The sequence below is a fragment of the Adiantum capillus-veneris genome, chromosome 9 (genome assembly GCF_014529385.1).
Source record: "Adiantum capillus-veneris isolate H3 chromosome 9, ASM1452938v2, whole genome shotgun sequence".
Taxonomy (NCBI): Eukaryota; Viridiplantae; Streptophyta; class Polypodiopsida; order Polypodiales; family Pteridaceae; genus Adiantum; species Adiantum capillus-veneris.
In genome coordinates, this window is record NC_140939.1 from 159746299 (window position 1) to 159761020 (window position 14722).

Sequence of the window (14722 nt, forward strand, 5' to 3'; positions counted from 1 at the left end):
ATAATTACAACATTATAATATAAAGAATACAAATAATGGGCACCAACATTTGTATCAGAGTTGCACTAAGGTTGGATTAGCCAAGTGAGAGAGCTGCAAGAAGCTACCTCATAAAGAGTTTTTTGAGGGATTAGGTGCAAATCATGCAAGGTCGAAAGAAATCGATGAAGTCAATGGGTATAAGAATGTATTGGCAATGTGTCCATTAAGGCTTCTTCTCACTACAACTACTTAGAATTAGAGTTAGAAGTGCTCTTCCTCGAAGGTCTGGTGACACCCTACACTTGACACACTATTCTACATTTAGCCACATAGAGACAATCTCCCTAGCCACAATTTCTCTACCCTTTAAGCAACACACACACACACACACACTTGGTCACTACAATTTACTATGACTGCTTGCACTCACAAATATAATTGATGGCTATTTTATCTTAGGAGAATTACCTTGAATTGCCCATTGCTTGCTGCTATTGGCACTAGAAACTTACACTTAAAAAAATATTCCACTTTTAGCCACTGCATACAATTTTTCTTAAAAAAAACTTTGGCAAAAATTGAAAGGCACTTCTCCAAAAAAAGGGTTTTTTTTTTAACTCCCCAAATCAAATTCACACCCCCCCCCCCCCCCCCCAAAACTCCCTTCCTCTCACTTAGAAATTTTTGTTGTGGCTTTGATGTTGAACACCCTCTGGGCACGTGCCATACTGCCTTGGTTAAATTGAGGTAGTTTTTTGTTTTGGCATAACCTCTAATAGTACCATGGCACTTAAAGTTGATCTCTTCTCTCGATCGGGTTTTTAATTACTTACAGCACTGCCCCTTCACACCACGTGAAGCCTGGGAAATACCTTGGCATCGGGGCCACTTTTGTTTAAGCTGTACCACACCGATTTTGGTGACCTACAAATAACCAGCCTGTAACCAGGGAGCTCTGCTTCTTTTTGAGGCATTAACCTCCTATAATACTAGTCTATTCATCTAGTTAAGCTTACTCTATATAGTTAATGGCCTTGGAGGCTGAGCCGATTCTGGAGGCGTAGCAAGTGGGATCCTCTTTGCGCTGGATTACAGATGCCGCTACGCTCAAACTCTGTAAATAAACAGGTGAGGGGCGTCTTTTCCCCTCACCTAGCTTTGGCATACGTAGAGAGAGAGTGTGTGGTTAACTATTGGCTGATGCATTGTTGCTTGCTTGACTTGAGCAATATGGAGTTGGTGGAACAACAACCTACATCACAGGTTGGTGCCGCACTCACTGCATAAAAAAATATTTGTCGCCTCTTAACTATCGTCTGTTTTTTTTTAAAACTATCATGCACAATGGATTATATTATTTTGCAAAAAAATGTTGGGATTGATTGAGCAAATGTTGCTCCTTCCCTTGGGTTTGATTATGTGCAATGCTTTTTTGGTAATATGGTCAACAATGCCACTTGGTTTCTCTGTCGGTTGATATTTTTTCTGTTGAAAATAAGGGTTTTTTCAAAAAAATCAACCTATCACTTTTTGAATCTCTGGCATTTTTTAATAGGTTTTTGCCTAAAAGGTATGGCAAGACAAAGCATTAGAAAGGGAGCTTGAAAAATAGCCTATCAAAAGGAATTTTGTTACTATTTATGTCAGTTAATATTTTGTCTGTCGAAAATAAGGGTCTTTTCAAAAAAAAAAACGCCTGTCTTTGAATCTCGGGTTTTTTTTAATAGGTTTTTTCCTAAAAGGTATGGCAAGACAAAGCATTAGAAAGGGAGCTTGGAAAATAGCCTATCGAAAGGAATGTTTTTACTATACCTGTCGATGTTAGGCCATGGTTCTCACTCGTATGATGGAAGATGATGTTAGCCTACCATAAATATGATTTAGTTTTAGTGGCATCACCCATGCCTGACAGTGGTTTAGTTTTTTCAAAAAAAAAACTCTCATAAAAGATGTCTCATGTCCTCCTACGAAGCATACAGAATAAAGTCAGGGTTTTTTTAGAAAGGAAAAATTTTATCGATGGATAGTAGATATGTTGCATTGCATCTCTTAGGGCACTTATACTTAATTCTCTAAACTTATATTTAGGTTGAGACTCTCAAACACATGATTGGTTCTAGCATCTACAAAATATTGGTAGATAAAGCATAAAAACACTTGATGTTCTTGCACTAAAATACGGAAAAGTATTTACTTGTTTACCTTTTTGCTTCCTTACCTAAAATATATCTTATACACTATCCCATCTATGGATAAATCATCCTGACTTAGGCCATACTTTCTTTACTTTAAGTGGTTTTCTAGGCCATATTCTCTACAGTTTTATGACAAATGATTTTAATGTGTTTAGGATTAAAAAATCATGTAGACAATGACTTTGGTAAAGCATTTTTTTATTAGAAGGGGTAGTGCCCTTTTGATCAAGATCTGGTCAAATAAATATAAACCTTCTTTTTTACAAAATCAAAACATTTTGGTGGTTGAGAAACATGGTGGGACAATGATTATTGGAAAGACATTTGGATCAAAAGGGGTGGTGTCCTTTTGATCAAAATTATACTTTATTTAAATAAATATAAACTCTCTTCTTAAAAAATGGGGTCATTTACTATCCTTACTTATAATCTATGATTTTAAAATGGAAACTGAAGCAGTGCTTAAAAGGAACAAAAAAATTATTTGGTGATGATTCCCTTGCAGATGAAAGAAACAAAGCAAAATTGGATGGCAGGTGTAAGTAGGACATGGATAACAACTGATAAGTTCGTTGACACATGTAATACATATTCAAGGCTAACAAATCTATTAACTTGTTTATATGGATGCAGGTGAGGTACTTAGGATCTTTTTGGCTTGAAGTTGTTGTTTGCCATTGATGTATTTTAGCCGTTTCTAACATAGACATCTCTACTCATAAATGTCCAGTGTACAAGATCATTGGAATGATACTTCATTCTGATTGTAAAGTGCAAAGATGAATCAAAGACTAAGTCGTTTTTGTGCTTCTTTCTGTCCGTTTTCTAGAGCCATCTATCTTTTGAACTGATATGCTCTGTTGTGTATATGTAATAGTTTAAAATAACGACACACTATTCTACATTTAGCACACACAGAGACGATCTCCCTACTTTTTAACCAAAGTAGATGACCCTTTAGTACATTTCACACAAACACCCACACACATACACATACAATTTCTCAACACACACACACACTGGACTCTCCAAGTCAAAAAATCTTATCCTGACCTAGTGCAGGTTTGGAAGGAGGGTTACACACACCATTGTTTTTTTTCATTTGAGATTATAGAAGGAACCCCCCCTTATTTTTAAGTTACCTTTTATTGAGGATTTTTGGAAAATCTATAAGGGTACAATATGACATGGGAAACTATCATGCAATAAAAGAAGGGAGGTTAAATCAAGGTACCGGCTTACTACACGAGTCCACTATCTTGACTCAAACCTTGCATGGAAGGAGCTATTAAAAAAAACACTTGTAGGCCCGCCACCTTCCCCACCTCTTCCACCACCCCCACTCCCTCACCACCCCACTATGAGTACTAATTGCCATAATCCTGCCTATACTCTCTCTCATAGAGCATCTTCATATTTATATGAAGGTGGTGGTCTTTGATCCCCAGGCCTTCAGGTTACAAGACTTGTTAACCAATTCTACTTGGACCTCCCATTCAAGTTATGGGCAATAGGAGTGTTTTTTCTTTGATCTGTGTATAGCATATAGTGGACATCAGGTTACAAGACTTGTTAACCAATTCTACTTGGACCTCCCATTCAAGTTATGGGCAATAGGAGTGTTTTTTCTTTGATCTGTGTATAGCATATAGTGGCCTTTAGGTTACAAGACTTGTTAACCAATTCTACTTGGACCTCCCATTCAAGTTATGGGCAATAGGAGTGTTTTTTCTTTGATCTGTGTATATTTTCTTTGATCTGTGTATAGCATATAGTGGACATCGATGACAAGTACCCCACTTATAAGACAAATGCAATATATGAGTTAAGTATCAACTTGTCCTTGTCTCATAATGGATGCACGTATCATTTGTGGAGTTTTCTATATTTTGCACACAAATTCTCTTAAAAGTACTCTGTTGTAATTGCCAACCATAATGGAAGTATCTTTTGTTTGAAGAATTCATTTATTGTACTTGTAATAATGTGATGCTATGTGCTCCCTATATTGAAAGCTACCTACACACACTAACGGTCTTGGCAGTTCACAAGCTGACCAAGTTCCTTTGTCTAACAAGATGAGCTTATATTACTTTGGACTCATATCAAGTGGGACATTGTTGCTACTTGGCATGAGGTATTTTGATCGATTACCATCATTGAGCATGACCTTGCATGTGTCAATGTTGGGGTAGGGTTTGATACTCTACTCTTAGCCATCTTGGATATCCTTGCACAATTGTGTACCTATGCCCAATGTGAGCTAGCAAAGCATAGTTCCCAAACCCCCAAACCTTTTGATGGGTGTCCTATAAGCCTCCATGGGTTTAGAGATCTTATCCAGGAGAGCACCTACAATAGAAAGTTCCTCCTTGATTGCTTCTTGCTCACCATCTTCGAGCTCATCTGGTACAAGGTTACTCATGGGATTTGATGGTGGGGAAAAGGAAAACAAAGGTTGCATTCTGGATCTTTTTTCCCTGCATCTCCATAAATCTCCTCATGATGGAAGGAGAATTTTCCCTCCATCCTTGCTTTCTCAAGTGTCTTCATTGAGAATATTTGGGATGTTGGTAATGATTTCCCGAACCTTGGCAATGGCTTGTGAGGGGTTTTCTTGAGCCAAATGAGAAGTTTCTTCTCAACTTGGTTTCAATTGAAGGACAAGAAGGCAAAAAAGCACTCCTTATTCACTATATGTACCAAGAGAGGCAAAAGGTATTCATCAAACAAGCTACCCCATTCCAAAAAATACCCTTGGATGTTCAATCTTATAAATTGGACCCATTCCTCCCAAAAGATTTGTTACCCACCAGAGAATCTAGCTCTGATTCTAGGCATGGAAAAAGAGCTCAGGAAGAGGAAAGAAAATGAAAAGTCAAAACCAATGGTATTTGGCTTAGCCACCTACTCCACCTTCGTGGAACCATGTCTTCTCCCCTTTTGAATCATCTGCTAGTCACTCCACTATCAACCCATCTACTGCACAGACTGCAAGGCAACCACCTTCCACCCCTTGCTTCAATCAAAATCCTACACCCATCTCGCAAACCCTCTTTGCAATTACACCTAGTTGTACTCCTAGTGATAAAAATATGTTGTGCTTTTGAATGGTTGCAGGGCATTATCAAGGATGAAGTCAATAGCAGATTATTTTCCCAAGGTCAGCCACCTAAGGACCTCATTATCTTTCATCTAACCTATTGAAATGCTTTCATGGACTTGAGGTCCATTCGAGCCTTTTTTGGGATAGTTTTGTATGGAATTAACATCATAACTAATGAGATTTGGAACGACCTATGTTACCCCATCAAGCTTATGGTATACAAGGCTAAGGATGTTTTTACTTGCACTACTATACCTATATGTCATTATACTGACCGATTAACACCAAGACTTTAAACATGTTTTTTTTTTCTCATGCTTCTTAAGAATAATCTCATAAGAACCACACTTATGAAAGGACTCAATCATATTCCCATTCAACCCTTATGTAGACACATAGCCACCAATGAACTATGGCTTTGTCTTCTAAAAATCATAAGGAAGGGCATTCTGACCCTACCACCTCACTTGCATGAGGATCAAGTAAAAAGTCTCTTTTGGAAGTATTGTGAAACTTCCCTCCCAACAAAAGTCCACTAAAATGATAACCCCCATTGATCCTCACATTGGTAATCTAAAAAGCAAGTATTTTATTACTTGTTTAAACAAAACAATTAAAAACCTCATATTCATATGCCCATCCTTTATGATTCAAGAGGCGTGGAAGAGGTTAGAAGGAAATGATTTCTTACCCAGTGATAATTCTCCCCCCACCACTCTACAAGAGATTCAATTTTTCTTGATTAAATTTCAAGCTCAAAACCCTCTCCCTCTCCCCTATCTCATGGCTATATACAAGGGTCACAAAAAAGCATTCAGATGGATCACTGAGGGATCACCTATGGGTTTAATTGTTGTTTTATTGAAGCATCACTCCTATTAGCATGAATACTAAAAACTTGTATCTCATGTCTAAAGTATGGAGCTCATCTACTAAATAAAAAATCTCTCCTATTTTTCAATATAAAGCTTAAATCCTGATGGGTGATTGATTCCCTATATGAGGTTATCCTCAACCTGCTTGAACAAGTCACCTCAGACTTCTCAGCTGATATAAAGAAATGCTATGAAAATATCCCACATCATGGAGACATAGGCCTAAGCACAATTATCAACAATTTACTTAGCTATGTCTTTAACTAGCAAGGAACTTTCATATCTTTTAAAATCTTCCTTATGTATGTTTGGAACATGTCGCATCAATCATACAAAAACCAACTCTCATTTAACAAATCTCAAGTAATGGAGCTTACATCTTGGTTGATAGATCACATGTACATTAAATGCAATGGAAGAACTCATCGGCAAGTCAACGACACTCCTATGGAACTAGCTTGTTCCCCATTTTTTTGTAATCTTTACCTTCCCGCATTAGAATATAACTACATCGACTCGTGTCTATAAGATCCTTAGCTCCGACTTTAGCTACAACAACTCAAGTTCTCCTTTCGGTACTTTGATGGCATCCTTTGGGTCAACAACTAAACCCCAAAGCATTTTACCATCTCTAATCCAATCTACCCCTCCTGCCTCTCCATATATGACAATGCCACCACTTTTGAAGGTACAATTGGTGTAAGCACATCATTCTTGAGTATGAAGTTCGTAGTTCACAATAATCTACAAAGAACCAAGATAAATAAGGAATTGATGGTGCCAATAAAGGTGCTCAAGTTTATTCATAGAAGTAGCAATAGACCTTCAGGATGGGCTCATAAAGTCATCCTCTCCCAAATCAAACCCATCATTTTCAGCAATCATTCAACAAAGTAAGCAAGCAAAGACAAGAAGGACCTTGTACAAGCTTTCTGTAGTAATGGTTTTGAACGAATCGAACTCTGGTGGGTCATCTATTAGTACTTGGATTCTTTACATGAGCTATAATCTTGTAAGGAGTCCAAAAAAGTAAACTGTGCCTCAAAAGGTGGACACTAGGTCCATAATTGGGGCCTAGTGCCTCCATGAGTGGACTCTACAAGTCAAAATTTTATCTTGACCTAGTGCGGGTTTGGAAGGAGGGAGGGCTACACTCACCATTTTTTGCTTCATTTGAGAATATGGAAGGATCCCCCCCTTACTTTTAAGTTACCTTTCATTAAATATTTTTGGAAAATCTATAAGGGTACAATATGACGTGGGGAACTATTTGTTGAAGATGATGAAACAGGAAACAGAAGGAAGACAGCAACTCAGAGTAGGAAGAAGATGGAGAAGGAGAAGACACAGAGCTTGTGTACGAGATCTCTGTAGTCTCTCTCTCTGTATTAGAATAATAGTGTATATACAAACTCAGAGCTACAAAGCTTATATGAAACCCTAAGAGATAAGGTGTCCTTTCACACCAGATGTCCAGGGGGAAAAACCCAGTGGGAGAAAAGTGCCCCTGGTGAAGCGCGTATACACACTAACACTACTACATGTCTACAAATCCCCCCTGTAGGGATAGTGTGAATCCGTACAAGGTAGCAGATCATCATGTGTATGAGAGTAAGCCCAAAGCTTTTCGAAAAGCTTCAAACTTTTCTCGTGATAACGCCTTCGTAAATAGATCTGCAATGTTATCCTGTGTAGGACAGTAAGTTAGTGTGATCTCCCTTGCATGTAGCCTTTCCCTAACATAGTGGTAGTGAACCTCTATGTGCTTTGTTCTTGCATGAAATATTGGATTCCTTGCAACTGCCATAGCACTCTGACTGTCAATGAAAATGGTAGTGGGTGCTTGTTGACACTCACAAAGATCTGCTAATAACCTGCGTATCCATACACAATCAACTGTTGCCGTGAAAGCTGCCCTGTACTCAGCTTCACAAGTTGATGTAGCCACTGTGGGTTGCTTCTTGCTTAGCCAAGATATACATGCATTTCCCAAGAAAAAACAATTGCCACTTGTGGAATGTCGTGTGTCAAAATCACCAGCCCAATCTGAATCGCTGTAACCAAGAAGCTGCATAGAACTATGCTTTCCATACATATCCCCCCTTGGAAAGAACATGGCAAGATTAGGGGTACCTGAAAGGTAACAAAGTATGCGCTTCACAGCCTGCCAATGATGCATACCTGGGCTGTGCATAAATCTGCTTGCTTGTGAAACCCCAAATTGAATGTCTGGACGAGTGTTGCCTGCCAAATATATCAAGCAACCAATCGCTGCTGCATAAGTATGTACATCAAAAGGTTCTCCAGCATCGTGCATGCTCAACTTTGATCCAGTTTCTACGGGTGTAGAGATTGGTTTACAATTTTGCATACCAAACTTGTCCAAAATTTTATGCAAATATTTTGCCTGCAACATGTATATGCCATCTTCTGATTGCACAAACTGAATACCCAAGTAATAATGTAGCAAACCAAGATCAGACATCTCAAAGGTTTTTCTCAAAGCATCTTTAAACGCTTCAATTTCATCTGCAGTATTGCTTGTAAGAAGCATATCATCCACATAAAGTGTTAGCATAATGAGAACTCCATCTCTCTTTTTGACATACAAAGTACTTTCTGTTGGACTATTCTGAAATCCCTGGCCAATCAAATAAGTATGTATCTTCTCATACCATGCTCTTGGAGCCTGTTTGAGACCATACAAAGCTTTACACAATCTACATACCTTTTGCTCTTGACCTTTTACAACAAAACCACTTGGTTGACTTACATAAACTTCTTCCTGCAAATCACCATTCAAAAAATCAGTTTTGATATCCAACTGATGCACTTTCCAACCATGATGAGCAACAATTGCAACTAGTGATCTAACTGTGGACGCACAAGAAGTAGGAGCAAAGGTTTCATCATAATCTATGCCTTTTTGTTGCGCATAGCCTTTTGCCACAAGCCTTGCTTTGTACCTGTCAACAGTACCATCTTGTTTCCTTTTTACCTTAAAAACCCACTTTGTACCAATAGGCTTTTTACCTGTAGGCAAGTCCACTAGATCCCATGTATGATTCTTTTGAATAGAATCAATTTCTTGCTGCATAGCATCTTTCCACTGAACACACTCTAAAGCTTGTTCAAATGAATCAGGCTCATCTGCATCACAAAGAGTGCTAAAGCAAGCCAAATCTACTTGCTCTCTACCAAAAGTAGTACCAGCACATGTTTTTCGTGGCAACGGTGCATCCAACTTGCTATCCTGCAAAGTTTTCTGAACCCATTTAGGCAAGGTTCTTTCTTCCCTGAGAACTTCTTGCTCTTCACGCACAATTTCCTCTACATCATGAGGTGTCACATGCTGATCAAAAGATTGATCAAGATTATCAACCTGTTATGATTCTTGATTCTCCACAAAAGAAGGAAGCAAACCTTCAAATACATCATGTGTCTGCATATGCGGTACATCAAAAGCAACCATAGGTTGAGCAATAGTTTTTGCAAAAATTACATCACGACTTTCAAAAATCTTGTTTGTAGCAGGATTGTAAAGTCTATAACCTTTACTTCCACTACTGTACCCCACAAATATACATTTGATTGCCTTATCATCAAGCTTCCCACGTAACTGCTGAGGGATGTGAGCATAAGCAAGACAACCAAAAACACGAAGATAACCGACTGAAGGTTTTCTGTCATACCAAGCTTCATATGGAGTAATGGTCTTCAAGGCACGAGTAGGACACCTGTTCAAAACATGTGCTGCACAAGCAACTGCCTCCATCCATAGCTTATGAGGCAAACTCTTAGCCTTGAGCATACATCTAGCCGTCTCCATTAAAGAACTGTTCTTCCTTTCTGCAACACCATTCTGTTGTGGTGTGTATGGCATAGTGCATTGGTGTTTAATGCCTTTCTTTCCCAAAAAATCCTTAAATGCACCTGACATGTATTCACCTCCTCGATCGGTACGAAGAGTTTGTACTTTGCAACCTGTTTCATTTTCAACCATGGCGACATAATGTTGAAAAACTGCAAACACATCTGACTTTGCTTTGAGTGGATACACCCAACAAAACCTAGAAAAGTCATCAATGAAGGTCACAAAATAAAGGCTGTTTCCTATAGATGGCGTCCTCATAGGACCACATACATCACTGTGTACAAGTTGCAACTTTCGTGTCGCTCTAACTGAACCATCCTGCGAAAATGCAAATCTGTGCATCTTTCCAAGAACGCAACCTTCACATACATGTCTTGGTGGCATCTCCAGTAAAGACAAATCATGCACCATATTATGACGTTGTAAAGTCATCAAACTGCCATAACTAACATGCCCAAATCTAGCATGCCACAACTTAGCATCCTGCATGGCCCGAGTCTTTGTTTCTGCAATACATACCTGAATCTGCTTTTCATAACGATCTAGCACAAATAGTCCATTTTCCAGCGTACCTGTAGTGATAAGAGAATAACCATTCTCTCGATCTCGTACAACACATCTGTCATCCTCAAAAATGACCCGAAGACCATTTTTTGCAAGAGAGGATACAAACAACAAATTCTTAAGGGATTGATGTAGAGAGTATTACACAAGAAGTTTTGGACAAATTCTCACAATAATTTCCACATTGACTTACCTGAACATCATGAGCTTCTGTGAGGGAGGCACCACATACCTATCTAGGTACGATTGGGGGCAGGGAAGCACCGGCCTAATGGGGGGCCGGTGGTCCCCTGCTCCCAATCATATCTAGATAGGTATGTGGTGCCTCTCAAGCAGAAACTGATGATGTTATGCATTGCATGGAAAACACTGAAAAAGACTCCGTTTTCCTACATGAGAAAATTTCTAAATCTTCTTGTGTTAGTAGTATCGCACCCTGCATTTCTAATGTACGTCAAAGACCTTCATTAAATATGGCCACACTTTGAGAGAAAGAAGACTACAAAAGCCACCCCGATCATCCAAAATCAGCCCATATATGCATTGGCAAGGAAGGTCCCTAAGAGTGATTCTTTTCAAAGTCTTTGAGCATGTTGGATGCTTGTTATATGTAGTCCATGTGCAATTTTTGCATTGGTTGATGCGTTCCTGAGGTGCTTATTATACAGATCTTCCAAGGCTGTGCCGATGGGGAGCTACAAGAGTTTAGTCTACATTTTCCTCAGGGGGTGAAAGGATGTGGTACTAAGGAGCGGCCTTCCTAGTGTGGAGAAGCACACTTGATCATCCACACCTCTTCAAACCTATTCTCATCATCATCACCATGTGTGCGATCCATGGACCATGTGGTTTTGTTATTGCTATGAGTGTTTTGTGTCCATGAACCTTCTGCAAACTATTTTTCATTATTGACATGACTTATTGAGCTGAGTGTTTTCTTTGGTAGAGCCTGGGCTTGGTCAATTTTGTCTCTTGGATCTCCACTCAAGTGGGTCTTTCAACCCTTCTTGGCCACATCATGAGAAGACTTGGGAAACTCTAAGGTTTAAAGGAATCCATGTCTATGTCGTAGCTGTGCACAAAATTTTAAATGGAAGTACATATAGCAAAATGGTATCTACAGAGTGGGCGATGGCAGAGCTATTGTGTGTCCCAAAATCAAAGTTGGCTAGTTAAGTCTCAAGAGGAAATAAATGCACTGGTACAATGGGTGCTACATCCGGAAGCGTAGAGCGCCCTGCAAAATACTCAAAATAGCGCATAGCAAGACATAAACGAATAAATCTACGTACCTGTCGACTCGCACAAATCCATAATCGAGCACAATACGAACAGAGGGAGACAGTGAGCGAGAGAGATTGAGAGAGCACGTGCAGGCGCACCTCCTAGAGCGGAGTGCTACGCCGACACGGCGAGAGAGAAGAGAAGAGAGGTGAGAAGAGCAACGCAGACACTGGGTGCAATCGCCCCCCGTGCAAGAGTGACCATTTCCCTCTTGCACGTATTTAATTTATAGATTCTTTAATAGTCAAAGTGAGTACAAACTGGCCGACCGGTCATAAATGGCCAAAGCTCATAAAGAGCACTTGAATAATAAAATGTACATAAAATATGATATCCTTTTGCAATAGCTTAGCTCGCTCAAGCCTTTTCCACCTATCCTCACAGTTGCAATAAATAATAAGATATCAATTCCATAACATACCTCTCCGTTGGAAAGTAAATGTCCTCAGTTGCGAAGATAAAAATCTGCAAACAATACTTGTCAAAAACAGTGATCAGTATGTTGTGTCCAAAACATCACATAATAAAAGAAAAATTTATGAAACTAAACAACATTAGATTATGCCTGCTGTCATCCACATACTACCTATTCTAGTGTCCCATACCACTAGAATAAGCAGTATATGTCATACCCTGATGAATCAGGATATCATTGGTCACACTCATCATTAATCTCATAATGTCAAGTCTCATCACATAAACACTGCCATAATAATCAGCAAATACCAAATCCCAATCCAAATTCCAATTCCACAGTATAAGTCCAAATCCAAATCACTTTCATTATGTACCCGCGTAACAAAATCATACCAGTTGCAGTGCTAGCCATCCACTGCAGCATGATGTTGTGATCGGTGTTGCCTCAGCCGGCGAGTCTACACCAATAAGACGTGCTACCTAAATCGGCTAATGTGCACTAATGCTGCCTAAATTGGCGAATCTGCATTTGGTATTGTTTAAAAATCATGAATCTCTAATTTTCAATGTGCTGCCTAAATATGTGGATCTGCACCAAGATGAGTATCGACACACTGCCTAAATCGGCGAATCTGTGTGTTGGTGACCAATGGACTAGGCTAGACATAAAAATGACAAAAAATGTACTACCTGTATGACACCACATTGAAGTATAGTTGAGTAGCAGAGTACTTACAAATTGTTGTTCACTAACTCAAAGCATCGCGGCTCATATGAGTAGTTGCATAGCTTAATGCAAAATCCTCTCAATAGAAAGTCATGAAGTGCAAGCAGTACACTAACCCAGAACTTTTAGGGATGCTTAATTTCATATGGCATAAGAAAATACAAAAAAGTAAAAGATCCTTTTGCTTTCAAATTATCCAATGGTATTATCCCTATTGCAAACTGCTTGACTTTGTGTCCTTAAATATATATGCACCAACAAAAAAAACTTGCAATTGCAAGCAAGTAGAAAATTTAGTGAGTAATATTGTAGGAGTATATTTTGGGATGTCATTGCAGTATAGGTAGATGAGATATGTTGTGTAATTGATGAGATCTTAAGAAATATGATAGCCATAGATATATTTATAGGAATGGATTCATTAAGGAGAATTAAAATACTGTGAAAAACAACACTAAATTACGTACTTGGAGGTGGTTTGCAGAAGTGACTAGTATCCAAGTCGGCAAATGCTAAACAATTTCTTGAAAACAAAGGTCAATAGCAAAATTCATCATTTGAGTAATGTTATGCAAGTTAGAACAAACCAAAGTTCAAGTCGTACAGATGGGTGTCAGCTATCGGTGAGGTGGAGTGTATATGTGAGTAATTTTTTAAACCATTGATTGTTGTCGCAAGAAAATTAGAAGCTAGTAAAATTTCACCAGTGTTATTGAAACTAGCTAAAATAGCAAAACATCGGCTAGATTCCATGCTTTCCTTCAAGTAAATCGGCAAAGTTTTACAAGTTTTTGTGTGAATACCTAAAAATCTTTGGGTTTTGACCTTAAAAACAAAAAGATTTAGGTGTGCCCTTATTGTCTTCCATTAGGAAATTTGTATTTGGCAACCCCTAACTCGATCAACAAATATTGCTATGAGTACTCTGATCCAAAGAGAATTTCTCGTGAAAAAATTCGTAGGAACTACTTTCGATGGTCATCTTTGAATGGATACAACAAACAATAAAATACCAGGAGACATAGCAATGCTTTTCTCCACCATAAATATAGACACACAAATCTCACACCGCGTAGCCACGAACAAAATCATGTACGAAAACAAACTGATACAATCCTTTTGTATCTATTCCAATGCCTGGGTAAAGGGGAAAAATTTTTAAAATTAAAATAAAAGAAAGTGAGACTGGAACAAAAAGTCTAAAAGCATTGGAGTAAACCATCATATCATCGTCACTGGTCGACATTGCCAGAGAAAGGATTGCACTGCTCGCTGAAGAATTTCATCAATGTTCGCCGCTGTAAGTGGCGATAGTCGGAAGGGAAAGAGTAAGAGCAAAATGAATTAAAATCTTATATTACTAGTCTTCAAAAGGCCATGGGATCAAGCTCTTGTGGATCTACGATAATATCTGGGTACAAAAATGAAGTACAAGAAAAGACTAAAAATAAATAAAAAGAAATCGTTAGCAGCACCGTCGTCGATGCTAGAGGATGGTCGACAGTAGGTCTTGTAGGAGAAAGTATTGCAGTATTCGCTGAAGAGTGTCGCCATGACCAAGTAGGTTGTCAGCTGTAGTGTGGCAGTTGCGAAGCAAATGTTGTCAACTGAGAAATTTCCACTAGTCATTGATTCGGTGTCTGGCTGCATGTTATGACTGTCCAAGCCATCCATATTTGAAGCTTGCCTTCCCCGACT